At 32.4% G+C, this 27,916-nt stretch overlaps 1 protein-coding gene across 7 annotated transcripts in view; it reads left to right on the top strand.

The window, feature by feature from the left end:
• The window catches only part of LOC145259789 (dual specificity protein phosphatase CDC14A-like), a 331,110-nt gene that overhangs the window by 73,229 nt on the left and 229,965 nt on the right, over positions 1-27,916 (top strand). The window lies entirely within an intron of this gene.

The following is a 27,916-nucleotide window of genomic DNA, read 5'->3' as shown; positions in this document are numbered from 1 at the left end:
AAATAATCCAAATTATCAATCCTCATCTCAAAGATTTTGAAACCTCCAATTTTTTGGTTTTGAGTATTTTTCACTTTTATTTATTTAGTCTGAGTCACACACCCCTAGTTATAATAATTCTTTAGTTCTAGATATTTCGTTTTTAGTCATGTTATACTGAGAATCTAATCTTAAGACCAACATCCTGTTGTGTTTTTTCTTTTTTCAAGATATGTAAAGTTTATACAATGAGAAAAAAAATTCTTGAATGAGTTTATTTATTAACTTTTAAAGCTACAAGAAAAAAAAAGGTCCAAGTATTTGTACTATGAAAAGAAAGAAAACTTTATTCTTAATGAATCAGCAAAATGTTCTTTGAATGAAAATCAAAATTAAAAAGTAATGAATATGAAAACTCGACGTTGTCCGGGATTTTTTTTTTTTACATTTTCACCCCAAACAAGGCACATTGCCACTTTGATGTAGGGGGCTACTATTAGGGACACAGGCTACAGGGGTACTAGGTGGGGAGTTGGGCAGCAAGATGTTGGTTCACGTTACACTTGAACTTCTGCATGTCAGTACAGTTGGGGAAGCAGGAACCTGGCCGGGAGTTCCAAAGTCTAGCGGTTCTGGGGAAGAAACTACTGGAGTAGAGGGCTCTCTAACATCTAGGGATCTCTACTGTGAAGGGTAGGGATTGTACTGCTTGTCTGGTTTTTCGAGGGTATTTATGTAGAGGGGTTACAAGTGCTTGCAGTTCATCGGAACATTCACCGTTAAAGTACTTGTAGAACAGGCAGAGGGATGCTACATTGCGTCGATGGGACAGAGGCTGAAGCTTGGATGACAGTTAGTTCAGGACCTATTAGGTTGGCGACTCTTTTGAACCTTGTCTAGGAGTAAGAGACTAGTAGCAGATGCACCGGCCCAAATATGACAACAATACTTCATACATGGGTGAATGGTGGCCTTATAGAGGTACAGGATACTTGAACGAAGAACCTACTATGTCCTTTTAATAAATAGATTAAAACCATGTTACCATCACAAAATTAGGTATAGTTTTATAACAATTTGGTTCAATCTGTGTCAGGTGCAACGAATAAACTGCTAAGTGTAATCAGTTCTAAGTGAAAGTTTTCTGTAGATTGAAGTACAGATGATACTAAGAATATGAGAATTATTTTCACAATATATCATCGGATGTAACTTCTAACCTTCTTCAGGTGTGTTTTATCAAACTCTAAAATTGTAGACTTGTGACACAATGGATAAAATGCTAAGTAATAATCAGTTTTAAGTGAAAATTTTCTGGTGGTTGAAGGTTCAATCCTCATTACAAGTGATACTAAGAATACAATTACGAATTACTTAAGACTTCTATCCTGTCAAGCCCAAAAAAAAAATAAAATAAAGAAGAAAACAGTCATCATTGGTAATTTCAATAAAAAAAAAATCTTTTTTGTTACCAAGAAAATATATGTAAAAATTAATGGAAAACTAGCGGGACCGGTGGACTCTTTCATATGTAATATATTGATGTTGGCATTCTGTGGATGTTCAGCGTAAATGGAGACGCCCTGATATTATTGTAGCTCTTTTGTTAAAACTGCAAAAGTATTTATCTAAGCTAGCAGGGGCCCTCGGCGTAGCCCAGTCATAAAATACACTTAAATATATTTTAATTTATGCAGATTTCGTATATATTATTATTAGGGCTAGGACAACAGCAATTTATTTTGACTCTCAGGTGTGTATCCGTTAATATCTTTTATGCTTTTATATAGAGTGCTATGGTTCTCGGTTGATTAACTGTGTCTAACTGTGTTGGATATGTACTCGAGAGTCAAAACAATGAAAAGAATATGCTTTTGTCATAGCTCTAATTATTATAGTTAATTTTCTATTGATTCTTATATATTATAAAGTTGTGATTTCAAAAATAAAAAATATCTATATGACATGTGCATCAGCTATAATCGAAACTGAAACCAAAACTTATGAAGAAAAAAAATCTATATATATATATATATATATAACTGAAACTAAAACTTATGAAGAATTCTTGGTAAAATTAATAAAAGAAATTAAATTATTAAGAAATTAAAGATCATGACAATTAAACGACAGTCACTCGGAAGAAAAAAAGAGTTAAGCATGACACATAAAATAACACGTATGAATATATAGATTTTATGTAACTTTAAGGAAAAGGAAAAAACGTTCAAATCGAGGAAAAAAAAAACACTTGCTGTATGGTAAGTTTCATGGATAAATATTTTTTGTTATGAAGAAAAAATATTGCAACAAGTGATAGGAAGCAATTGTTTTATTTTTTTCTCAGTTTTTTTTTTTTTTTTTTTGTATATATTTTTTTGTTTTTGTCTACTAGTTTTAAACCCTACCAGATAGATATGGTTAGGGTTAGGTTGTTTTCGCATTTGTGTACCTCCCAGCATACTTGTCCTTGAAGTCATTTATTTTCTTTTTAAATTGCATATATATGCACATGTTCAGCAACTTCTCTTTTTTTTTCACCCGTCAGTTTCCACTTTTAACAAAATTCAATATTCGCCTTCAGATACTGAAACAGCTGTCCCAACTCTATTAAATTCATGCTAATTTTAACCATTTTCACAAATTTATTGAATTTTTCACAATATTTTTTATTGCATTTGTCAATTGTCGGCTGCTGTGATTTCATTGGCTAAGCATTTCAGCACCTTCCAGCCGTTTATGTAACCTGCCAGAATATGTCAATGAAACATCGGTTTTAGTATCGTCTGTATTCTGCACAAGTACCAAGAAATGCACTGTCTCGAGCAAAAAAGAATGCACAATAAAAATGTAATATACATGTGTGTCCGCTAGATTAGGTAATAATGTAATAGTAATTTAGCTTATTTGCTAAGTGGGCTTTTTATTTGATTGAGTAAATTGCTGCCTTTTAATTTGTAAAGCAAACGCCATTATCACTTTGTGAAAGGATATTGGGGGTAGAGTGGAAAGTTTTCATTAATCTTTGTTCATGTTTGCCCTTCTATCCTGATGTTTTTTTTTTTTTTTTTTTTTTTTTTTTTACTAACCGCAGTTTCGTTTTTGTTAGCTCAGTGGAACCATATCAATGGTTGTATTATCTCTCGTTTGGAAGCTTAAATGGTTTCGGATATCGACCCATGATCACCCACTGTAGCAAATGAATACTGGAACGGTCATATTTTTTATTAATTACAACCGGAACTACTAAGAAAAAATACCAAATGGCATTAAGCTGAATGAGTTTTTTGTATTTTCAAATATCCTCTACTTTCTTTTTTTTCTTTTTCAATTTTGTTCTAGCTGAGAATGAGGCATCTTACCGGCTATCTCATACATTCCACCCGAAAGATCTTTTTTTAAAGATTCTAACCGTATCTTAAAATTCAATGGATTGTATCTCTCTTGCACTTTGTTCAGAAAGTAAATTCTTTTTTTGAGTCCCGTTGCTCCTATAATTACTGGAATGATAGAGATCTTCCTAAGATTCCAGTTTCTTTTCATGCCATACATAATTCCTTGGTATTTTGTTATCTTTTCTCTCTCAGCTCTGTTTAACCCATCACGATTGTGGACACTAACTTCTACTAGGGTTGCTTCTTTTTTCTCCTTTTTGTCCCATATCCCTATGTTGGGTTTAATAGTTCTGTTTTCTATGTATGTGTTTGTAGCAATTGCATAAAGAGCAGTGTGCAGTTAGTTATTTATTTGTTCTCTCATATAAAAATCTGTCATAATAAGAGACGTTTTCTTTTTTTCTTTTCTGCTTTTCATACCGATTTATACATTTTTCTTTTTTTTTTTTTTTTTAACTTACCAGTTTAAGACATTTTTAAAAAAATTATTTTTGTATGCGAGCAACAATTTTTCTCTTTCAATTTCATTTTTAACTTTGGTATTTAATAAAAACCCAAGTGGTAAGATTGTAAAACCACACTTAAAAAAAAAAAAAAGTAGAACCACTATTCATTCCTCACCCCTCGAATAACCACACAAGATTTATCTTTCATAGCAAAATTAAAAAAAAAAAAAATGGCTAATTGCCTTAAAATGCTAACGTGACTTGAAAATTGATCATTTTATACTGAATTTATATACAAAACTGATCCTTCATTTTAAATTTCAGAACAATTGTTTTTTTTTTCTCTTGTTTTTTCTAAGTTTTTCAGTGTTCGTAGATAATTGTGTAAAAAAAGTAGAATCTCATTTTTTAAGGGGAGGGATGATTTAGCGAAGGATGTTAATCTACAATAATACTGAAAATATTGTTTAATTCATTAAGAAAATGAAATAAAGGAGATAATTATAGATAAATAAAGTCTTTTAAAGGAGATAATTATAGATAAAGTTTTTGCTGATTTTCCAGAATAATTAAACAACCAAAAATGGGGTGAAAATATAAACACACAACAAATAAATGTTATCAAAGACTAACTTGCTCTTCTGTTTACTTGGATAAGTGTTTTTGTATTTTAACTTATTTTAAAGTGTTCTTTAGTTTAAAAAAAAATAGTGTAAAGCATGTCGAGGTACAACAAAAAACAAAATGGTGGTCTCTTTTGTGCCATAGTCGAGCCTTGATAATTGCTGAAAAATCGAAAATAAACAAAATAATGCCAAAACATTACATTTTTGCAGAATTGGTGACATTTATTGGATGTGTTTCCATCAGTGTTTTGTTTAATTTTCAATTTTTTAGTGATTATCGAGACTCGATTATGGCTTGAATGAGACCACCATTTTGTTTTTTGTTCTAACTTGACAGGTTTTACACTACCTTTATTTTTAACTAAAAAAAAAACACTTTAAAATAAGTTAAAACACAAAAAAAGATTATCCAGATAGGTAGAAGAGTAACTTAGCTTGCTTTTAGTAACATTTATTTATTTTTTATTTTTTTTTCAGATTTTCCAAGTCAGACTCAAATACCAATCAATCTAACATAGTTATACTTAATTCAAATTAGCATATGTTTGCATTTTTTCCCCCCTTCCATTGTGTATTTGGCATGGATATATTTTATTCGTGTTGTCAGCAGGCATGGTCTCATATAGTAGCCCCTTATGACAATATGACTTGTTTGGGATGAATAAGTGTAAAAAAAAAAAAAAAAAGTAACCCACAAAAGGGCTGATGTTAAAGTTGCTAACATTTCTATCAAAAATGGTGCTTGGGATGCTGAGTTGCCAGTCTGCACTAGTATCCACGACTTCCTCCACAGCTCCTGTTGTTCTCATGATTATGATGATTATGATCTTTAATAAATTTATATTAATTTTTATGACTTGCTCTTTATTATTGAATACAGCTTCATTGATTATTTGACTTTTTTAATTTTGATAAGGCTTTTATTAGTGATGGGACGATTTCAATATTTTTCCTGATGCCGATACAATGACTGATTCTTTATAAATCTCTAAATATTTAACTATAGAGTTATTTTCCCCAATTATCGTAAAAACACATGTTAAATGTGCATATATTTCCTTAAAGAATAAAAACACACTTATCTATAGATTTTAGTTTTACTGGTGGTTTAAAAAAATCAATAAATATTTATTATTTTATTATAACTACCAGCAGTGGAAGATTTTGTTTTAAACTATTTCGAATATAAAAGATAATTAAAAGAATCGTTTTTGGCATCGGAAAATAGACACAAATTTTTCTGATACTAATTCCGATACCCCCAAAAGTTCCGATTTTTTTCAATTCCGTTTTCAATTAATCGTCCCAATTTTTATGCTGCTTTTTTTATACTTATTTTTATGCTTGGATCGTTTACACTTGGATTCCAGATTCTTCTTTTAGTTTCACAGATTACTGTTTCAGAAATTAATTGATTGTTATTAATTTGTTATTCTGTTGAAAATCCTTTTTATTTCCGGCAAAAAGTTTCTTATATATTTTCAAATTTTAGTCAATCAGTAATGCATTTTTAAAAAAATATTTTACTAATGTTTATCCACTAATGAAGAGAATCTATCTTTGAAAATACATGGATTTTAGGATTTTTCATTATAATAATTCCTTATTTGAATTTGATCGATCAATAACTATTGTAATTCATTCAATTTTATTTCCATCATGTATTTTCCCTATTTATTAAATTGCTATATCTAGTTCATTAAACCTTTTGATTATCTTGATAAGTTGAAATTTTAAAGATAATATTTATGTTCAGTTTTACAATGCTATTTATATTGATTTTTAGATTCATAAATGCTGTTTAAAATGCTGGTAAAATTAAATGAATGAAGCCCATTGTTTTTGTACTATTTTAAAAAACTTTTTTTATTATAAAGTCCAACATTTATTTCAAATCCAACGTAAACAAATTCTTGATGAACCGTCCCCTTAAGTAATCCAATTTACCAAATTTCCACTACTCACAATTACTACGATATTATCCCATTGATTCAATAACCCTTATCCACGAGTGTCCTCCAGGCCTTGATAAGTGGTTATTCCTATATTATATATATATATAAAGAAGTTTTTTTTTAAAAATGTGCTTGTGGGAATATAAAATAATTTATACGAATGATCAAGTAATGTTTTGTATCTACTAAATGAAGCAATCTATTATTATATGACGTTGCTTTGCTTGCATTTCCTCTTTACCTTGGCCTACTATGCACAGATTGCATCACCAGGTCATGCATATTATTAAACTACAGAGAATTGAATTTAAAGAATTCACATACAAGCTAATTCTATTCTAGGAAACAATTCATTTTAATAAACTCTATTTTAAAGTAAGAAATATGCGGTCAAAAAATAGCTGATTATTTTTTTTATCTGTGTTGCTATAGTCACATACAGATTGCATTTTTTTTTCTTTTTCGTTAGTGTAGCGAAATTCAGAAATTGAGATATTGAATTTCAAGTGGAACCAATGGTATCTACTGAATTGTCATGTCACAGTAATGAATATATCCAAAAAATTATGAAAAACAGTATGATAGAAAATTATTTATTAATGAAAATAGTTTTTGTAGACATTTAGCAAAAATTGAGTTTTGCAAAAACAAAAAAACACACACAAAAAAAACGGAGACTTTATTGTAACAAAAGAGAGGCAAATATTTTTTGTAAAACTGATAATCTTTGGCCAATTTAGCAAAATTTAATTTTTGCTAATTGTCTTCAAAAATTGTTTTCATTAATAATTAATTTTCTACCTTATCGTTTTTCATAATTTTTGGATATTTTCATTACTGCAACATAACAATTTAGTAGATACCATTGGTTTTACTTGAAATTCAATATTTTATTTTTTGAATTTCGAAAAAAAAACAAAAAAAAAAACGTTTTTTTTTTTTTTTTTTTTTTTTACTGAGTCACCACTTATTAAAGCCCAGTTGCCATTCGAAGTATTTGTGCAGTTTATAGACTGTGCTGAAATAATAATGTTATTATTTAGAAAGCCATTCTTAACATGGAAAGATTGGGGAGGGCTTTTCAAGTATTTTGTACTTTCACCTAACAATTTAATAAGCAAGCTATCATAAAAATTGAATTTAGTTTGTAAATCCTATCTTAATCAAGTATGGTCTCTAAACTGCACAATTACCTTTCTTTTTTTTTTTTGCTTTAGTGATTATTAAAGGTTAAAATATAGAACTTCAATGTACGCATTTTAAACAGATGAGTGTAGATGTGAATATTTCACATGTGGTAGCAATTTCTCTAAGTTTATCAAATTTCACAATTCAATTCAACATGGTTTTTAAAAAATATATAAAAAAGCATATTTTTTTGTAGATACAGCTGTAGCACATTATAATTGACATTTCATCATTACATGTCTAAACTTATAATACTGAATCACCCATTAGAACTTTTTGTCAACGTTGGCAAGTTTGAGGTTTTGAGAGGATGTCGGTTGAACGAAAGAATGCGAGAAGTTGAAATCAGGTAATCTCTGAAGAATTAATAAACAATCACTAAACAGTGTGAATATTGAAAGACTTTAAGATAAGAAGTTGGAGTCAGATATTTTTCGGTACTTATATAGAAAAGGAACCATGCTATCGCCAGAATTTTCTGTGCAGTTTACTTAAAACGCTGTAAGGTGCCGGATGAATGTTTTGTGATTTAAAAAAAAAATTTTTTTCGCAAACGCTGGCCATTTTTTTTTTTTTTTTTTTTTCAACGAAAAAAATATTTCTGTTATGAAGATCATTCAATGAAAAATTAATTGAAAAAATGAAAACAGAATTTTTTTTATTACAAAGAAAATACAATAAATAATTACTGCACATTTTTTACGGAACTTGAAGAAAATTAAAATTTGAATCAAGAAAACAAAACACTCATTGTTAGGTAAGTTTCTTGAATAAATATTCATTTTTTGAATAAAAAAACAACTGACAGTCCAACAAATTTTGATTCTTTTAAAAATATTTTTTTTTCTTCATGATTTTTTTTGTTCAAATCAAGATAAATATTTAGTTTTTTTTTTTTTTTTTTTTTTTTTTTTTTTTAAAAATAAACCAATACTACAAATAAATGTTTTCTTAAATAACCTTAGCTGCTGTGATTTCATAGACTCTGCATTTTGGTAGCTTTTAGTGTTTTACATAAACTACCCGGAAAATTATGTATAAGTACCTATTTTTTTAAATTCTAGGAGTTGGAATTTTTGAAATCTTGGGGGTTAGACTCAGAAACTTTTACTTCTGACTTCACAACCTTGAAGAATGAGATACCAAAATACTTAAAAGCAATTACAATCATATTACTGTTAAAGAAACTGTTAAAATTAAACTTATGTGTTGAGAAAAACTTCAATTTTCCTGAATTAAGCCCTGTCTTTATTAATGGATGAAATCTGTTTGTAGTTTTGTTAAAATAAGAAGTATAAGGAATTTCCACTTGTAGGTTCAAGATCCTTTTATCAGAAAAACATCTCATAGAGAAAGTTAGAATGGTTTGGGAGTTTTCTTCAAATATACATGTTTTCTGAGGAAGCAGGGTATCCGATAGGTGTGTATCCCCAATTTATGACCCCACCTAGGACACTACATAGGTACCCTATAGCATACTAAAGTGACCCTCACCTTAGGTGATTTGAACCAGCTTCCTCTGAAGGAGAAAGTTTCGTAGGAATATCAGGCTCACAAGCTGCTTATAAATCCCTGTCAAGAGATGATGACATTAGATTTTTGCAGTTCTTGGAGGGAGGTGTTGACATCTTACATGCAGCACTTGATATTCCCAAAAGGTCACCCATCTGGTACTGATTAAGCTCAATGATGCTTAACTTTGATAATCTGATGAGAACCGAGTATTTCAGGGTAAACATCCTGAATACTTTTTTTACAATCCTAAATATTTGCTTTCTATCACTAAAATTAAATGTAAACTTTGTTTGCCAATAATTTTCTGTTTTCTATGTGTCTTGGGAACTTTTAGTTCTTTGTGCAATGTGATAAGTCTCGCTCCATTTTTTTAATGTTTATTTCTAAATATAAGTGACTATTTTTATTTTCATTTTTAGCAATCGTGTGTTTTAGTCACTACTGTTAAAATTTCTGTATTGTGTTCAAAATTCTAAATTGAAATGGATACTGGGAGAAACATTAATTTATATTTTTTAATGAATGTAAATGATTTCATTGGAAAATAATATTTTATCTTTTCAAAACTAATTCTGTGAGAAATGTAAAGGAAACTGGTTTAGTATAATTACAAATGAAGCAAATTAACTTAGATCATCATCGTATGAATCCAAAGATTTTATTGTTGGCATTGGTCCCCCCCCCCCCCGATAATTTTCTAGCCAGAATTCTTTCTAGAAAGACATCAGGTACTTACAGGAGGGACCACGAGAAGGTTGTCAGCATCATAAGTAAAAGTGATTTTTTGTTTACTTGTCTCCCCACGTTGACAGTTAGACACAAGGTCCGTTTTTTAATGTTGAGGAAAACCAGCTCCCCAAAAAGGGGCTTTCTGGTTAGTAACAAAAATAAAAAATATATCAGGATTTCTCCTCCTCTAACCGAGACCAAAAAAAATGAAGTGAAAAAAGTAAAGTGTAACATCAGAACAGATACTACACTTTGATCATACTGGATTCGAACTTGGAACACCTAGGTCATCATTCTCTTGTTAACCACTAAACCACCGTCACTTCCCATTAATTAAATTTTTTCCCCTTCAATTTGTATGCGTACATACATATGTGTGTGTGTGTGTGTGCGTGCGTGCGCACGCGCGTGCGATGTCTCCACTGAGATAACTTAAGATGAGAACAGTCATTACATAATCCAAATAATCCAAAATATTTCTGTTCTATAACAATGTTTTTTTTTTTCCTACAAAATCTCAAACAGTAGATATAATATAAATATGAACAATCAATTTTATAAAAATAAGAAACAAAAGCTAAACTGTTCAGTAGAAGATGCTTTATTTAAGAAGTTGAATCAGCTAAATAAAATGTTTTATTATTCAAACAAGTAGATTAAACTAGGAGGGGCGTACCAAAAGTAATGCCTCCTATTTTTTGTATCATGCCTGAATGGATCAAAGGAGATTGCAAATTATATTGTTATAATGACTAAACTTGTGCATTCATGACCTGAAATTTTCATCTCACTGTTGCAGTTATTGATATTGTGAGACTCAAAGAAAGCAACCCTTGTCATGGACGTGTGTCAGAAGCAAAGATGCGTCATTGAATTCTTGGCAAAAGTGCATTGAGAATGGTGGTGACTATGTAGTAAAATAAATTCTAGAGCACAAAAGGTCGCTTATTTTAATGGTATCACTCCCATCTTCATAGCTCTTCAACTTTTTGAGTTAAAAAAATAGGAGGCTTACTTTTGGAACGACCCTCATATGTTTTGTAATTTTTGAAATGAGGATTGATAATTTGTATTATTTCGATTATTCCAACAACTGTTCTTGTCTTAGATGTTATTCTCACAACATTTTGGCCGATGTAACCTCTGGCCTTCTTCAGGTGCATCTTGTCAAACCCCAGAATCTTTGTCAAACTTTGTAATCTATACAGAATTTTGAACTGAATCCCTTTTATTGGCGAGGGGGGACCATAGGTTAGATTGTTCTCCATCTGTCAGTGATGGCTAGGTAGAAATTTTAAGCAATATTTATTTTATTCTTAGGTAGTATTGCCTGTAGTCTGGCTTAAACTGTCAACTCCCAGAAGACTCTCATTTAGAACTGATTTCTATTTAACATTTTTTTTCTTTACTTTCTTTTCATGTCTAAGTGAGGTCGTTGTAATTCTTGCAATAGGTTGTCAACATTCTCCTACATACAGCACCTGGTATGCCCAAATGATTACCGATATGGTATTGATCAAGCTAAATCTTGCTTAACTTAAGTGATCTAACAAAAGCCAGTGTGCCAACGCGATTACGTTGCATATTATTTACAAAATAATTGGAAATGAAAAAAACAAAACAAAAAAAAAACATTTTTTAAAATGATGTCACAACTAAAATATGCCTTTGATTTATTTTAAGTGCGTATTCTTCGTAGATCGTAATATCATTCAGAAATCTTCTTTGTTGTTTTTTTTTTCCAGAGAAATATTTTCAAACTGTGCCATTGCAAAACGCAATACAGTTATACTCTGAATAATGAAGCTGAGAACTGCATATTTTGAGAACGATTATTATTTATATCGCATCCTTCAAATAACTATTTATATTTGAATAGTTATTTTTTTATTATTATTATGGATATATTTTATCTTTTTAATGTTAATGTTTAATTCAGGTCATAATACATACACACACATATCTTACATCATGTTGATATAATCATATTTTTCAGCACTTAGATTTCACTGAAAAACTCGTCTAGCTACAACCACTGCAAATAATTTTCCTTTCTTCCTCTGTCTACTTGAAACTAAATGGGATTTTCATGGATATAGTTTATAACCAAAAACTACCTGTCTGTGAAACAAAATGCACCAAGTTTCTTCTTAGCTGAGTACAGCATGGTTATTTTCAAGTTTAATGTTAACAAATTCTTGTCAAGCCATCTTCTTAAATAATTAAATTCTGACCAGTTTCAACCATTGTCTCCAATACGCAAGGTCTTCTCTCACCATCCATCTGACAAATTCATTATTCCTTATCCTTTAATGGCCTTTAAGCCTTGGTAAGCATTGACTCATGAATACAAATAAAATGCCTGTATATGCTTGTTTCCTATAAATTAAAAAAAAGATACTGGTTGGGTTTCAACTAAATTTGGCATACAGATAAAGAATACCATAGACAAGTTAAATAGAGAAGTAGTCACCCACCTCAGCAAAAATGACCTTCTTAGCGACATGCAATATGGTTTCCATTCTACTAGATCTACAGCAGATGTAGTGAATCCTTAGATGGAGGCTTCTTTTCTAGGGCAATTGCTCTTAACATATCAAAGGCCTTTGATAAGGCATGGCATAAAGGTCTACTCCACAAGATCTCCAGCTACGGTATAGCTGGAAATATCTTCTCAATTATTAAATCATTTCTTTCTGATAGGTTCAAAAGAGTAGTGGTTGAGGGGCAGAAATCAGAAGTTCACAGTATTAACGCTGGAGTCCTTCAGGAGTTCAACTCTCTTGATCTACATCAATGACCTCCCAGATGACACCTTAAGATCGTTTATGCTGATGAGACTACCATCTATGGCAACACATCAAAGGCCGTAAATGACCAAGTTCGCTCTGATTCTCTCTCCTCTGATCTTGAGCACGTGGTACAATGAGGAAAGAGGTGACTGGTTACTTTTAATGCATCTAAAACCAAGCTTCTACATTTTCATCATCAACGCTCTGATCCCCATCCGGCATCAATTGAAATGAATGGCTCTCGTCTTGTGGAGACTCCATGTTTTTACAGGCTTCTGGGCTTGACCTTTACTCCTGATCTGAAACAGAAGACATACATCAAATCTGTTGCCAAGGTCGCTGGAAAAATGGTGGGATCCTTCTACCACTCCAGTAGATATTTCACTGCTGATGTTAATACTTATCAAGGTCAAAAACCACTCCAGGATAAGGGTTAACACTCCAGGATAAGGGTTAATGATTGTTAGCTGAAATTAATCAATGCAATGGACCAAATTTGATTATTTATGGAAAGGTTAACAAGTATTTTGATTTGAAAATGATTCTGTTGTAGTTTGCAAGGAAGCAGTCCCATGGTAATGAGATGTCCTTGCAAAGAAATTCTATGGAAATTCCTCCTGATGCTAGTCGCATAGAGGAAAAAAAAGAAGTGAGGAGATTTGACACTGTGTGTACTAGGGTTGGATCAAATACTGACTTTTAACAATTGAAATACAAATACAAATACTTTCGTTTAGGTTACCAGAAATATAAATACAAATACTTTTATTCCTCAATCTCAAAATACAAATAAAAATACAATAACTGATTTAAACAAAAACAAATATAAGTACTTTTTTTTCAAAGTAATAAAGAAATCTGAAAATATGCAAAAAAAAAGAAATATTTCCTTCCAAATTTGACATCTACATTACATTCTATATCATGTCCTCATTGCATTTTATTATCATTAGAGTTCTGAAAGTTTCCTTCTCTCTCTCTCTCTCTCTCTCTCTGTCTGTCTGTCTCTCTCTCTCTCTCTCTCAAATATAGATACAAATACAAAATACTATTTTCCTGGATGCCATAATACAAATACAAATTACTTTTTCTTGTGATGTTAAAATACAATTACATTAAAATTGTATTTAAATACAATTACAATTGTATTTGATCCAACCCTAGTGTGTACCACTGATTTGTTAAACTCGTTAACAAGAGGAAAAGTTTGTTTCATAAATCTAAAATGATCATTTTCTTTTTTTTTTTTACTTTTGATATAAGAATTAATGAGAACGGGCATTCGCTAAATGTATTCAATTTGCGTGTTCAGCAATGAAAATGTTATTTCAAACGTGAGCATGACAGAGGAAAATGCATTCAGACTTTCTAACTGACTAAACGTTTCCAAAGTTATGAATAAGATGTTAGTCACATGATTGAAAACATTATTTTGCAAAGTTAATTGAAAAAAAAATTATTTTCACAATACCAAATAATATTATATATTTTTTTATTAAATGAATAAAGTCTTTTTTTTTTTTTCTAAGACTTTTGGTGATATGCAATTTTTTTGATAAAGAAATTTTCTGCAATTTGTTAGTGGTATTATCGTTTTTAAAGTTATGAATAGAAGGAATTTTATCATTATTGAAAATATTTAATAAAATTAATTGAAATTTTTTTTTACAGCACTAAATAACATATGACTTTTTATTAATGAATTAGCAGGACCCGTTAACTCGTGTTGCCCAGTGGTAGCCCCCCCCCCATGTAAAAAATTAAAGCACGGTAAGTGTTGTTGTAGTCCAACCTCTTCATGTTAAGAACGGCAATCGGAATGGACGCCCCAACCTACCTATGTTAAGAACGGCTTTCTGAATAGACACCTCATTTTCTGAGTGTGAGTCTGAGTGGCAAGAAATTAGCCCGAAATGTAAGGTATGTAATAATAAAAAACAATATATTTAACTTTGTGACCTATTTGGGTAAAAAAAAAATTAATAACAAAACATTCAATAATAGTTATAATAGATTAAAGTACGCACAAAGAGTTTTAAACATCAATGGTATTTTCCATTCTGACGTATTTGTGTGTAAAAATAAAAATGGACGTGTGAATGAACTGAAGTCAAAGTTCTCTCTGTCTCTCTCTCCGTCTCTCTATCACTCTCTGTCTGTCTGTCTGTCTGTCTGTTTCTCTCTTTAGCTGCAGGATTGCCAACCCTATATCGAGCAAAAGGGAATAAAGTGGATGACACCGCTATCACAGTGAACGCAAACAGAACGTTTTTACAATTAAACAAATGAATACGTTAAGAGTTTGTAATAAAAACAAATAAGAGTTTAAAATAAAAATAATTTCGGCTGATGTACACGAGTGAGGTCCCCATAACAAAGAAAAAAAAAAAAAAAAAAACTCTGGAAAAAAACTTAAAATTAAAGGTTTAATAAAATTTCAAGATGTGTTTTTAAATGGTTAAAAATGCCGTTTCAAAGATTCAAGAAAAAATAAGGAGAGGAATGAAATTAGGATGTAAACGATATGATATCCTAAAAGTTATGATAAACCGAAACCATGTGTTTTTTTGTGTGCGTTTGTGTTTAACTGAGTGTGCTGATGTGCCGAATAAGGGAGGGGGGGGACAACAGCTCTGATTCACGTTGTAAGAACGTTTATTTCAAACTGTTATATTATTCATTTGTTTACCCGTGCAAACTTTCTGTGTACTAGTTACGTTCAGACCTTTGAAATAACAGTCTGTCTTTCTCTCTATCTATATATAGCTCTCTCTATGGATGTGTGTGTGTGTGTTCAACTAAGTGTGCTGGTGTGCTGAAGAATGGAAAAAGCAATGGATCTGTTTCACGTTGTAAGGATTGCAAAATGAGTAGTGTGCAAACATGTTAGTTGAAAAAGTAATGTGTGTTCGTTTCTTTACAAGTAGTTGTATTCCAGAATTAGGGGTTTGTTTACTCTCAGCCAATGAGATTTGTTGGATGTCTGTAAGGGAGAAATTATTATTTTTCTACCGGGGAAAAGAAAAGTAATGGTATGTGTATGAGTTTGCAAAGCAGTTACGTGGGTAGACTGGATGGTATATGTGTAGTGCAGATAATATTTCCCAGTGTTGAGTGAGTTCGGTGGGAGTTCTTTTATTAATGAGGGAAAATTATGAACTACTTCCTTTGTAGGTCTTGATGATAGTGTTGATGATGCTCCTAGGATGGATTATAGCATTTTATTATAATGAATAAATATGTATAAATCTGCGTTCTACAGTTACATAAGATGGTGGATAATAGTTTAGACATATTCAATTTGTATGTGACAATTATTATTGCAAACTTACGCTAATTTGGTACAGAGGGGAATTTCTGCAATCAAATTATTATAGATTATATATATATATATATATATATAGGAGATAAAATCTTTTTTTAATTATTTCTTTCTTAATTATTTTTTTTTTCTAAAACTTTTGGTGGTATACACCTTTTACAAAGAATACTTTATTTCCTTTATTCATTTTGCTGGTGGTATTTGATGGGTAGGTCTTTTATGGAGAGAGCAAAATATAAGTCTGGTCTTGTTGATGAGTGTTGTAAAGATTGATTCTGATGTGTTTGCATCGCTAGTGTGAATTTTGAATAAAAAGAGTTTGGTTTTTAAAGTTATGCATGGCAGATTGAGAAAAATGTTTTCAAATTTAAACGTGACTGACCAACGGCTCAATCCCCTTCTAGTGATGCCAGAACGCATACAAAGAAAAAGAATAAAAAAAAGATAAAGCAATTATCAACTTAATCTTTCTTGTCAGCAACCACTTAAAGTGAGTTAAAATTGGTCTAACCTCGTTGAGCTTAATCTGTTACGTAACTAATTGCTTAGATTAATACATAATGATTTAATGTTGGCACGTTTTTATTATCTAGTTTATTATATAAGTTAGAAAAGTAATTGCCTTTTTTTTTTTTTTAACTGTTATTTGATTTCCTTGTATTTTGAGAGATAATGAATAGACTCTGAAATGGTTCTCACATGACAGTAGTTTTATAGTGAATCAAAAAGTTGTGCAATCCTTAATTTCACTTCTGTTTTCAAAGATCACAAAGTAATTTTTTTCAACTATTAACAAAAGATTAAAATGGCTAACTTATTTACAAAGAAAATTAAATGTGCTGTGTTAGCTTTTATGTGACCATATGCTCTCAGCTCGTCAACAATTACAAACCTCAATCCTGTGTGCCATGGATTTCTTCTCTTGCATTTTCTATACTGACCATGTTGTCATCTCTCACTTTAGTGACTGCTGAGGAAGCATACTGGTTCACAAGTATTAAAAAATAAACAATGCAAAATAAAACAGACTCCAACATAGAAAACACAATCTTCAACACATTCCCTATATATCGGTTGGGGTCTGGGTGCGTGTGTGGCACCATTGTGAGGAAACAAACCTTTCAGTGCTCAGATCCACACCTACATAGTTTGTCCAGATCTTTGTTATAGGTTGACGTCAGCTCATCTCGATCTGCTCTGAGTCTCAACCGGCCTTCTACTACCTCAAACTGGAAATTGTCCTCAAGTGTCGCAAACTCAAAACTGCCTGTAAATTGTCCCTAACTGTTGTAAATTGATACAAAATTCCATGCCGCATCTAAAACTATCTATAAACCAATACTAAATATATCAATCTGTATGTCTAATCTTTTGTCTCAGTCACCTGCCACACCTTGATTAACAATCCTATTTCAGCTGGTTTTATGTACCTTGGTGAACAACTTCCTTTCCATTGTCTTTATACTAAGCTCACTTCCTATAACCTTTGTTTTGCTGATCAAATTATTTCCTCTTTTTATTATATTTTTTTTTTTTTTTCATTTCTTTTTTTTTTTTAAATTTCTAACACTTTGGAGGAGACATCAAAAGTATCACAATTTAATTTAGTAATTGATATTTAAAAAAAAAAATTAGTTTTTTAGTAAATGCACATATTCACAAACTCACCCAAAAAGGTCACCCAATTTCATTAATATGTAGAGATTATAATTAAGGATTTTTTAAAATTATCACTTTCATCTTTGAACAACAAGCAAGACCATTTCATTTCTAGCTTTAAAAAAAAAAATTAGCAGAACAAAAACCTTCTCTGCAAGGGCATCAATATAATATACATAAAAAAGGGAACATACATTTCTTTATTTTTAACACTACGGTATTGAAGAGTAGCCACTATTTCTTTAGTTACACTAATCAGATATACATTATTCAGTTTCGAGTAGTCATATTAAGAGAAAGTTGCAGATCAAAAATGAACATCGCATTTATTATTTTTAAATGTCAACATGTACAAATGAGCATTAAAATCGAATATGCTGTTGCTGATTTTTTGTTAGTATTATTAGTTTGTTGTTATTACTTCAGCAATACCATAGCTATATTTTATTTTTTATTACTTTTATCATTAGTAGTCTTAATCTATATATATATATATATATATATATTAAAGGGCAAAATGTGTATGTGTGTTTGTATGCCTCGCAAAACTTTAGACACCTGCGACGGATCCTGACTAGGTCAGTATTGTTTTGAAGCTCAACGTCTCAGACGACAAATATAAAAAAATTGGCAAAAACATTAATTCCTTCACCCTAAACTTGGCCGTTGTGTACAAGGAGGGGTCGATTTTTGCGTTGCCATTTTAGCAAGTTATCTTCTTCTTTTCAATTGACTACGCTTAATTACAATGCTCTTCACTTCCGGTTGGACCATGAAGACATCAGCTGAGATGTTACGGGTTCGAGCCTGCTTGCCTAGTACCACTTTTTTTAAACACCTCTGTCTACTGTTGTTTTGATTCTACCCCCTGCTACTACCACTTTTTTTGGGGAGGGGGGTTCCTTACTACACCTACACATGCCTGCACACGTTGCTACTGTTGTTTTGACCCCCCCCCTCCCGTGGTTCCTTACTACACCACTTAAACACCTGGGCAATGCTGGGCACCCCCGCTAGTCTAATATATAAAAGACAAAATGTGTGTGTGTGTGTGCACGTGTTTGTATGTCTCGCAAAAACTTCTAACAAACGTGTCAAAACGTGACAAAATTTGTATTGTTTCAAAGATCGATGTCTCTGATGACAAATATCGAAAAATTGGCCAAAAAGATTAATTCTTTGACCATCAACTGGACCGTTATCTGCAAAGAGGAGGTCAATTTTTACTGTCGGTATTTTTGAAAGTCCTTCAAACCTCACGTGAACGATATCGTATAAAACAGGTTATTTTGAACACCTATGATGTCACAATTACAGTGGGCGCATCGATAAGACCATTTGCTTTTTTTTTCATCTCTTTTTCCTCTTGCGTGTTATGGGTTCGAGCCTGCCTACTACTATATTTTTTGCGCTTGCACGGGTACTCACTGCTATTTTGAGTTTTTAATTTTTTTTTTTTTTTTTTTTAAATTTTTTTTAGGGCTTTGGTTGCCCAACCAACCCCCTTACACACACCTCGACACACCCGGCTGATAATAATATTATCTAAATCCCTGCCTCCTGTAAAGAATTTTCCTAGACAACAACTGTACATGTATTCTGCTTGATTTTTTTTACAAAACAATTGTATGCATACAGCAGCCCTGCTGTTTTAACAGCATCGGTGACCATGGATCTCCAAATTGTAGAGCAATGATTATCTTGGGAAGACAAGTAAAGACGATAGTTTCACGTTGCTTTCCATCTTGATTCAGGGGTGTATCTTCCCCATGAGTTAAATGTGTCCTCCCCTTCCCATATACCAACTTGGAAATTTTTACGACTCAGCATGGTACATACAGTTCCTAGCCTTCTCAAATGGCCACCCGGCTGGTGTTGGTCAGGTTCATCGTTGCTTAACTTCGGTGTTCTGGCTGTGTCAACATGATTGTGCTGTATAACCACTTAAGAAAGGAAATACCTAATATATTTTTTTATATGCATTTATGAAACTATGAAATATTTGCATCTAGAGGACACATAATTATTACTAATTTATTACAAAGATGTCCGTAATGAGATTTAGTGACGTCATGTATGTGTCATGAATTGTAAAAAGAATCAGAGGAAATGAGATTGAAGAAATATATAAGTAAAGAACAAGTCAAGTGCTTTGTTTTTGTTTAGTTTCAAGTTTTAAATTGGATTCATATGTCAATGGCCGTGAATAATGAGGGCTCCCAATTTCATTGTGTAGAGTCAAACCTCGGTTTAAAATTTAATTGTTTCTTAAATGTTGTTATGTGAACCGAAACTAACTTTCTTGTAAAACAAAACAAACAAAACAGCAACAAAAAAAATAAAAATGATTAATTCGGTCTTGAGCATAAAATATTTTTCTGGCCTCATTTTTTTAATAGAGTGTCTAATCTAAGCGCAATGGAGTTCAGAAATTACTGTACACTTTGTAAACAGATTGTCTGTGTAAAAAAAGAAAATAAAAGCAACAAATTTTATTCATATTATTTACTGCTTGAATATACCAAATGATAAGCATATCAAAGAGGCTCTGCAACCAAATCCAGCTCCTGGTGAACATGTTTGGAACAAAGAAGAGAACGAGTGAAAGGCAAGTTACTGTCACTTTTAAAACCAGTCTGCGTTTGACTAGCAGGGCACGTTAGTCTTGGATAACTGTCTGTCTAAGAGAAAGATAAGACTGATCTCAAACCCAAGCTACATGACAATCCTCGGTCAGATCTATGGCAACTCATCTTAAGGAACATCTGATGTAAAACCTGTGGCCAAAGTGATTACCAGTCATCTTGCCTTGACATGACACACAGTTATAATCATAGAAGTTCACAGAATGATATTCTCTTTGAGATGAGAATACCAGGCACATCAGAAAAAATGTATATTTAAAAGGGAAAGGCGACCAACATTAATAATTTCGAAAAAATCCTGTTTATATTTTTCATATTTGGTGTTTAAATTTGATTATTTGTATTATTTTGATTCTTCAGTCTACTGTTTTCATCTTGAGTGTTTTTTTTCACAATGTTTCGGTTGATATGGCCTCTGACCTTCTTCTGGTGTATCTTATCCAACTTGGGAATCTTTCTGTCAAACTCAGGAAATACACAAAATTTTGAATGGAACTTTTACTTAGGACTTCTACCTAGCTATGGCTGATAGAACAAGAGCATGCTACTCCTGTCGATTAAATAAAGAGTTATGTTATGAAGTTCGGTGCAGATTCCGGAGTTCAACAGAAATATTCCTGAGTTTGGCTGAAGAAAGTAAGAGGTTACATTGATTGAAACATCGTGAAAATAACGCCCAAAATGAGAACAGTAGATTTTACCAAGCACATGATGTGTACGCACTAATCCTTTTTAAAATGTATTACTTAATATATTTAATGTAGAGGAATTCTTTACTTAAATTTTTTTTATGTCTAACACACACACACACATATATATATATATATACACACACACATATATATATATATATATATATAACTCAATGTCTATTTGTTTGATATTTGTGTATTCCCTGTAGAAAAAAAGATTAGAGAATCTACATAAAATCTAAAAGTAAATTCTAATGTAAAATTAACAGGGGAAGACAATGGAAAGTCCTCAAATTTCTTAGTGGATATCTAAAAAAGCTACAAGAACATAACTCTTAAAACTTTATTTTTTTTTTTTACATAGGAATCACCACTTATCAAGGCCCGGAGGCCACGTGTTAATGGGTATACATTAGTCAATGTGATTATAGCATAGAAAGCATAAGTAATGGGAATTTTGTAAATTGGATTACTTAGGGGGACGGTTCATCAAGAACTTGTTTACGTTGTACTTGAAGATAATCAGATTGTAGTCAGATGGAAAGCAAGCAAGCAGAAGAGTTCCACAGGCAAGCTTCGTTCATAGAATCTACATTTAGGTTTAAGCACAGATAAAGATCCAATTTTTTTTTATTATTTATTTAAATCCTATAAAATTTTCTTTGGAAGATAACGGAATTGACCCCGGAATCTCATTACCCTTTATATGTTGAATATTTATGTGTTTCTACCTTTATGAGATAGGACCCCACCTCTCCTTATAACTTCAAATGCATATATCTAATTTTAATGAAATTTAAACCATATGTATGAAACACTTATTGAGATAGTTTTTCAACCTTCCAACTGCTTCCAACTATATTAGGAGGTGAAACAAGATGGGAGAGCAATAAAAACAAAAAATGTCATGAGCATTGTGAAAAAGTAGATTAGTAGTGATCCTAATTCAATTCTGAGCAACGTTGGATCTTCTTGCTAGTAAAAATATTATTATAAAACCCCTTTTAAGAAATTAATTAAAAGAAAAAGCAGTCAACTGTTTACTATGTACCACCGTTGATTTAGCATTTATAGAAACTTATTTCCCCCAATTCTTGTGTTAATTACCGGTGACCGTGAGGTAGAATGCTAGCCTACACAGTCAAGGATGACTTTGTGACTGGGTTCGAATCCCTTGACCAGCAGTGATTATCACTTCCTACACTGATGATTGTGTAAGCATGTAAGATTAGTGTCTGTAGGTATAAAAATGCATTAATATATATATAAAGAGAGAAAACATTTCCGGGGAGACAGATATAAACAGAAGCTGAAAAGAGTCCCTCATAGAGAGCAAAATATTGGTCATCTTTGTTTTGGATTTGAAACCCAAGGTACCAATGTTTTCTGATCTTTTGTTACACACACACACACGACACTATCTTCGAATGTCCAAGGTCTCTCTGTTCAGGGGTTTTGTCAGAAAAGCCTGGAATGAGGATACTTTTCCCTGGAAGTAAACCCTGACCAAATATTCAAAATAACATTTAGTATTCATTGCCCAAATAAGATCTCCTCACTATGACTAACTCACATTAGCTTTTATGAGGAATGGTGCACCTTCTTCAAGTAATGTTATCTCAAGTAATAGTACGAAGTTGGATACTCCACCAGACTAGATAAATTCTTGTCCTGGAATCCAGTAAGACCTAGAGACCAAAACGAAAGATATACTATAACATGTAAAAAAATTAATTGAGGAGAGGAAAATTATGTCATTTTTTTTTACTAATTCAGTGTTTAAGAGATAAAGAACTTTAATGGAATATTCAAGTATCTATGTATCTCATAGAGAGTTCAAGTGTTAGCCCCAGTTAGTGGGGCCCTTGATTTCTGAGAACTTTGATTGAAGTAAAATATATATACATATGAGAGAGAGAGAGAGAGATCATACTAAGAAAAATGTGTATCAATGTTTGTGTATGCTAAGTGCATGAATTATATATAAGTGCTCTTGAGAGTTCCATCAAGAAGTATGTGAATAAAGTAAAAAAAAAAAAAAAAGAAAACAAAGGGAACTTTCCATTGGACCATTTATCACTTTTTTTTTTAAAACATCTAAACAGAATTTCTCTAGAGCTAGTCACATTATTTTCTTATGCAATTTTTAGGCTATCAAAAACATTTTGTTGATGCTTACCTGTCCTTTTAAATCTATTTCTCAATAAAAATGTTGCCATCATCCGATTTAAAAAGGTATTTTCTCGACTCTCCCGCCTTTCTTAAAACCACTTTGGATTCTATCTCTATCTAAAAAAAACACATAAAAAGAAAGAAAAAAATACCCCCCCCCCCCCATAAAAATGCTTAAAGAGGCTGGTTAGTAAGTCCCTCTCAAGTCTTGCTAAAAATAGACCACCCACTGTTTGGGAGTATCTTTATGGCTGAAAACAAGTAGGTCGATCTCTAAATCAGAGTGGTGTTTAATAGGGAGAAAAACATAAGGATGGAGTTTAGGAGTGTACAGTGTCCTCCAAGATTACTATGTTTTTGAGGAGGTTAAGGGCAAAATGTAAAGAGTGAAAACCTTGGGGGATCTCTAGTATTGTAAAAAATAGAGACAGGACTAACTTAGTCAATCAACTAAGATTTTACCTTACCCAACATGAGTTCTGAAGAGATCCAGTAGCACATGCACCATGCTTATGATTGGCACTCTTACTGATAACATAAGTTTGTGTTGTGAATTTTATGATTATAAAGATTTATTGATTTGAGAAGCTTTTCTCATCTCTAATGAGTAATAGATAATACCTTACAACTGTGTACGGCATAATCATGTTGAAACACTGGTTCTCATTAGATCACCAAAGTTAAGCAATGTTGAGCCTGGTCAGTACCAGATGGGTGACCAATTTGGGAATTCTAGGCTCTGTATGTAGGAGGACGTCAACATCTTCCTGCAAGAGTTGCAAAAACCTAATTTTGTCATCTCCCCTAATGCAACTGGGGACTGCTTGTGAATTTCATACTCCCATGGAACTTCATCCATTGGCGGAAGTCTGTTAAACCTGTCTAGGGTTAATGTTGTGATTTCCATTTTTTTTTTTCACAACTGTAGAGTTTTGTTAATAGAAAATACGTTTTTGTAGTTGGTGAATGTTCTTCTCTGGTGATTGGTTGATTTTTCCCAAATCAACAGAGATTAGAACATTCCTGTAATAGCCTGGTCCCTGTTATTCCTGTGCAATTCTAGGAGGTCCACCATTCCAGACTTTGTCCTCTCTCTTAAGAAGGAGTTAGTTTATTGCTAATCGCCTGAAGTGCCCTCACCAAGGAATACCGACAGCTCTGCTCAGGCACTTTTTGCAGGTCAGAGTGCCCCTCCTCTGGGGTGCTGGCTTCTCAATCTGACTTTCCAACCCTGGTCTCACAGTTCTTGTAGTGGAAGAGAACTAAATACCCCAACACTATTTGCAGTCAATAAAAACTGGTATCATTTGCTGGGGTGAAATTCTATGTAAACTCTTAGCTCATGTCGAGCACAAACAAAATTATAAATTGTGCAAATAAAGTGTGAATAATCTATTAAGATTTAACGATAGTCTCTTTTAATAAGAACAGGTTATCACTTCTGCAAACAAGTGTGACATATGTCGGCTGAAAAATTGATGGTTTCCTTTGCATAATTGTAAATTTATCTTTTTAAAATAAAATAACAGGTGTTGTATGTAAAATCTTTCCCGAGCTCTATCGACAGATGGTGCAATTGATTAATCTAGATGGAAAATCCAGTATAGTCCTCGCTTCACTAGACAAACAATATGGATTTCATCCTACTAGATCAACTGCTGATGTGCTAACTAACATTACAACGGATCAGTGTGTTTCTAAATTGGGTCTTTGTTTTTTTGTTTCTTTAAATAGCTTGGGCAAGTAATCAACCATAAGACTCTTTTTTCATAAGTATCTATGCTGAGATGTTGGGGAGGGCGTACTCTTTTCTCAGGATTACTCCACTTATCCTTGATCCTCCCCTTATAATGCTGAGTGATTAGCAAGGGGGCATCAAGTATAATTTTTTTGAGCTTTTGATATAACACGACTGAGGATTGAACTTTCAATCCCCAGGTCCATTAGCGAACATTCTAATCATTATGCCAAATAGGTGGTGTAGCTCTTGACATCTCAAAGGCCTTTGACACAACGCCTGACGCAAAGGGCTGTTTCACAAGATTGCTAGCTATAGAATGTCTGGTAATCTATTCTAAACCATCAATTCTTTTCTCTGTGATCTATAAAAATAACTTGATGAGAAGTTTGGAACACATAGTATCAATGCCAGCATGCTTTAGAAATCTATTTTAGACCCAACCCTCTTCCTGACTTTCATTAATGATGTTCTGAATTATATTCTGAGACAATTTGTATACATCTATGCAGACGACATAACTGTCTATTACAGCATTTCAAAGAGCATTAGTAATCAAAATCTTGCTGATTCATTCTCCTCTGATCTGGAGCATGTAAAAAAAAAACAAAAAAAAAAAAACGTGTTACAATAGGGAAAACATGACTTGTTACTTTAAACACTTTTAAAATTAAGCTTCTCTAATTTCACCACCAACGCTCAGATATTTTTTTTTGTTTTGTTTTTTTTACATAGGAGGTACCACTTATCAAGACCCGTAGGCCACTCAAGGATAAGGGTTAATGAGTGTACAGTAGTCAATAGGATAATATCGTAGTAATTGTTGGTAGTGGAAATTTGGTAAATTGGATTACTTCAGGGGACCACTCAGGAATTTGTTTGCATTGGACTTGAAGATGACCAAATTGTAGTTAGTTGGAAAGCAGGCAAGCGAAAGAGTTCCACAGGCATGCTGTTCTAAGAAAGAAGCTTTGTTCATGGAATCTATGTTTAGGTTTAGGCACAGATAAAGAGTAGGGTAAATTATTGATAGTGGTTTCAGTTAGACAAGTGATTTTTTTTTAAAAGTTTGGCAAGGAGGAACCATAGATTGGAGCTCAGACAAGCACTTGACAGGAAAAGAGAGATAAAACAGAGACAGGTTTACAACGTCTCTTCTGTGGGAAAGAAGTTGAAAAGATCGTCTCGCTTCTTGAGAAAGCTTTTTTTTTTTTTTTTTACATAGGCGTCACCACTTATCAAGGCCGAGAGGCCACTCAAGGATAAGGGTTAAAGTGTGTACAGTAGTCAAAAGGACAATCTAGTAATCAATAGTAATGGAAGTTCGGTAAATTTATTAACTCAAGTGTAACGGCTCACCAGAAACTTGTTCACGTTGGACTTGAAGACAAGCATATTATAGACAGCTGGAAAGCAGGAAAACGGAAGACAATTCCACAGGTGTGCAGTTCTAAGAAAAAAGCTTTGATCATAGAATCTACGTTTAGGTTTAGGCTCAAATAAAGAGTGGGGGGAATTATTGATAGTGTTTTCAGCTAGACGAGTGTTTCTTGTGAAAGTTTGGCGAGGGGGGGGCATAAATTGAAGCTCAGTCAAACACTTTCCATGAAAATAACGAGAAAGCAGAGACAAACTCACAACATCTCTTCTTGCTTTGATATGTTCCTAAAACTGACTTTCACTGTATATTTGTGAAAGAAGACATATCTAATCTGTTGCTAAGTATACTGGAAAAATGGTTGGATCATTCCCCTGCTCCAGAAAATACCTGACTCAAGGTGCAGTTATCTATCTCTATAAGAGTCAGATATATCTTAAGAGTAATATGAAGTACTGCTACTACATCTGTGCAGGTGCCGCTCAGTGCCTTCTCTCTTGCCTTGACTGAGTACAAAATCGATTTTGCTATCTAGTGGGAGATGATTTCTTCTGTTTCTACAGTTTTTTTTTTTCTTACAGAAGAAACGTTGTTAGTTTTTCTTTACTCTGTTGTTTCTATGGAATCAGGAAAAACAACAAGGAGATTTGTGATCGAATTGAGCAGATGTTCCATCTTTTGCTTCCTGCAAGTTGAGGAGTTGACTGCCTCTGTAATGCAAAAATGTACAAAGAGAATGTCGACATTCTACTGCAATAAATTGTAAACTATATAAAAGACAACTTTTCTTATTTCCATTCTTCATTTTGGCGGCAAAACTCTGCATTTTGGAACCAGTAAAGAAGAGAGCATCAGAAAAAAGGGGTAATTTGTGAATCATCTACCAAATTTTGTCTAACTTTGTGTAACAAGATGTTATATCGCATATCCCATACGCTTGTTTATTACAAAGATAAACATGGGGTGATTGAAAAAGCAGGATGATATAAGAATAATAATCTAGATGGTAACAAAATGTAGGTCAATGATGTAAGTAGAGATTGCATTTAGAATACAGCTGTGATTGTTTTGGTAATTTAAAAATTAAGACGGAAATCAAAATTACGGCAAAAATGAAAATATAAATCTATCTATATATCTATACAAGTGAAATTGTGTGTGTAAATTTCCCTACTAAACTACTCCGTCAATTTTCAGTCTACATACTCAAGATTTGACATAAGGGTTATTGAAATTTTACATAAAATGTATTCAGACATAGGGCAAGTTTAAGTTTTTTGGCCGAAAATTTGGCTGCCAAGGAGTCAAAGTTCAGAATTGAAAAATAGGCACAGATTGTTCCGATGCCGATTCTGATACCCCCCAAAAGTTCCTATTTTTCTGATTCCTGATGCTGATTCTGGTTAATTGTCCCAACACTAATATATATTAGTTATAATATGCAGTAATAACTAGTGATATATAATAAGTAGTAAGATTGTACATCTAGAAACCAAAACAGGCTTAAGGCTCCTAAAATTCATACAATTGTCTGCAAGTGAGTAGAATACTTAATAAAATTCAGTTGTAAGTTACACTCTTCCGGAGGTTCAATTTTCAGTGTGGGCAATACTAAAAAATGCAATTGCAAATAACTTAAGACTTCTACCCAGTCATGGCTGACAGAACAAGAGTATGCTACCCCC

This window comes from Euprymna scolopes, chromosome 3, assembly GCF_053919585.1.
Source record: "Euprymna scolopes isolate OS-2025 chromosome 3, ASM5391958v1, whole genome shotgun sequence".
Classification (NCBI taxonomy): domain Eukaryota; kingdom Metazoa; phylum Mollusca; class Cephalopoda; order Sepiida; family Sepiolidae; genus Euprymna; species Euprymna scolopes.
Note: the sequence above shows the minus strand (reverse complement) of the source record. Positions and strands in the feature narration are given on the sequence as shown.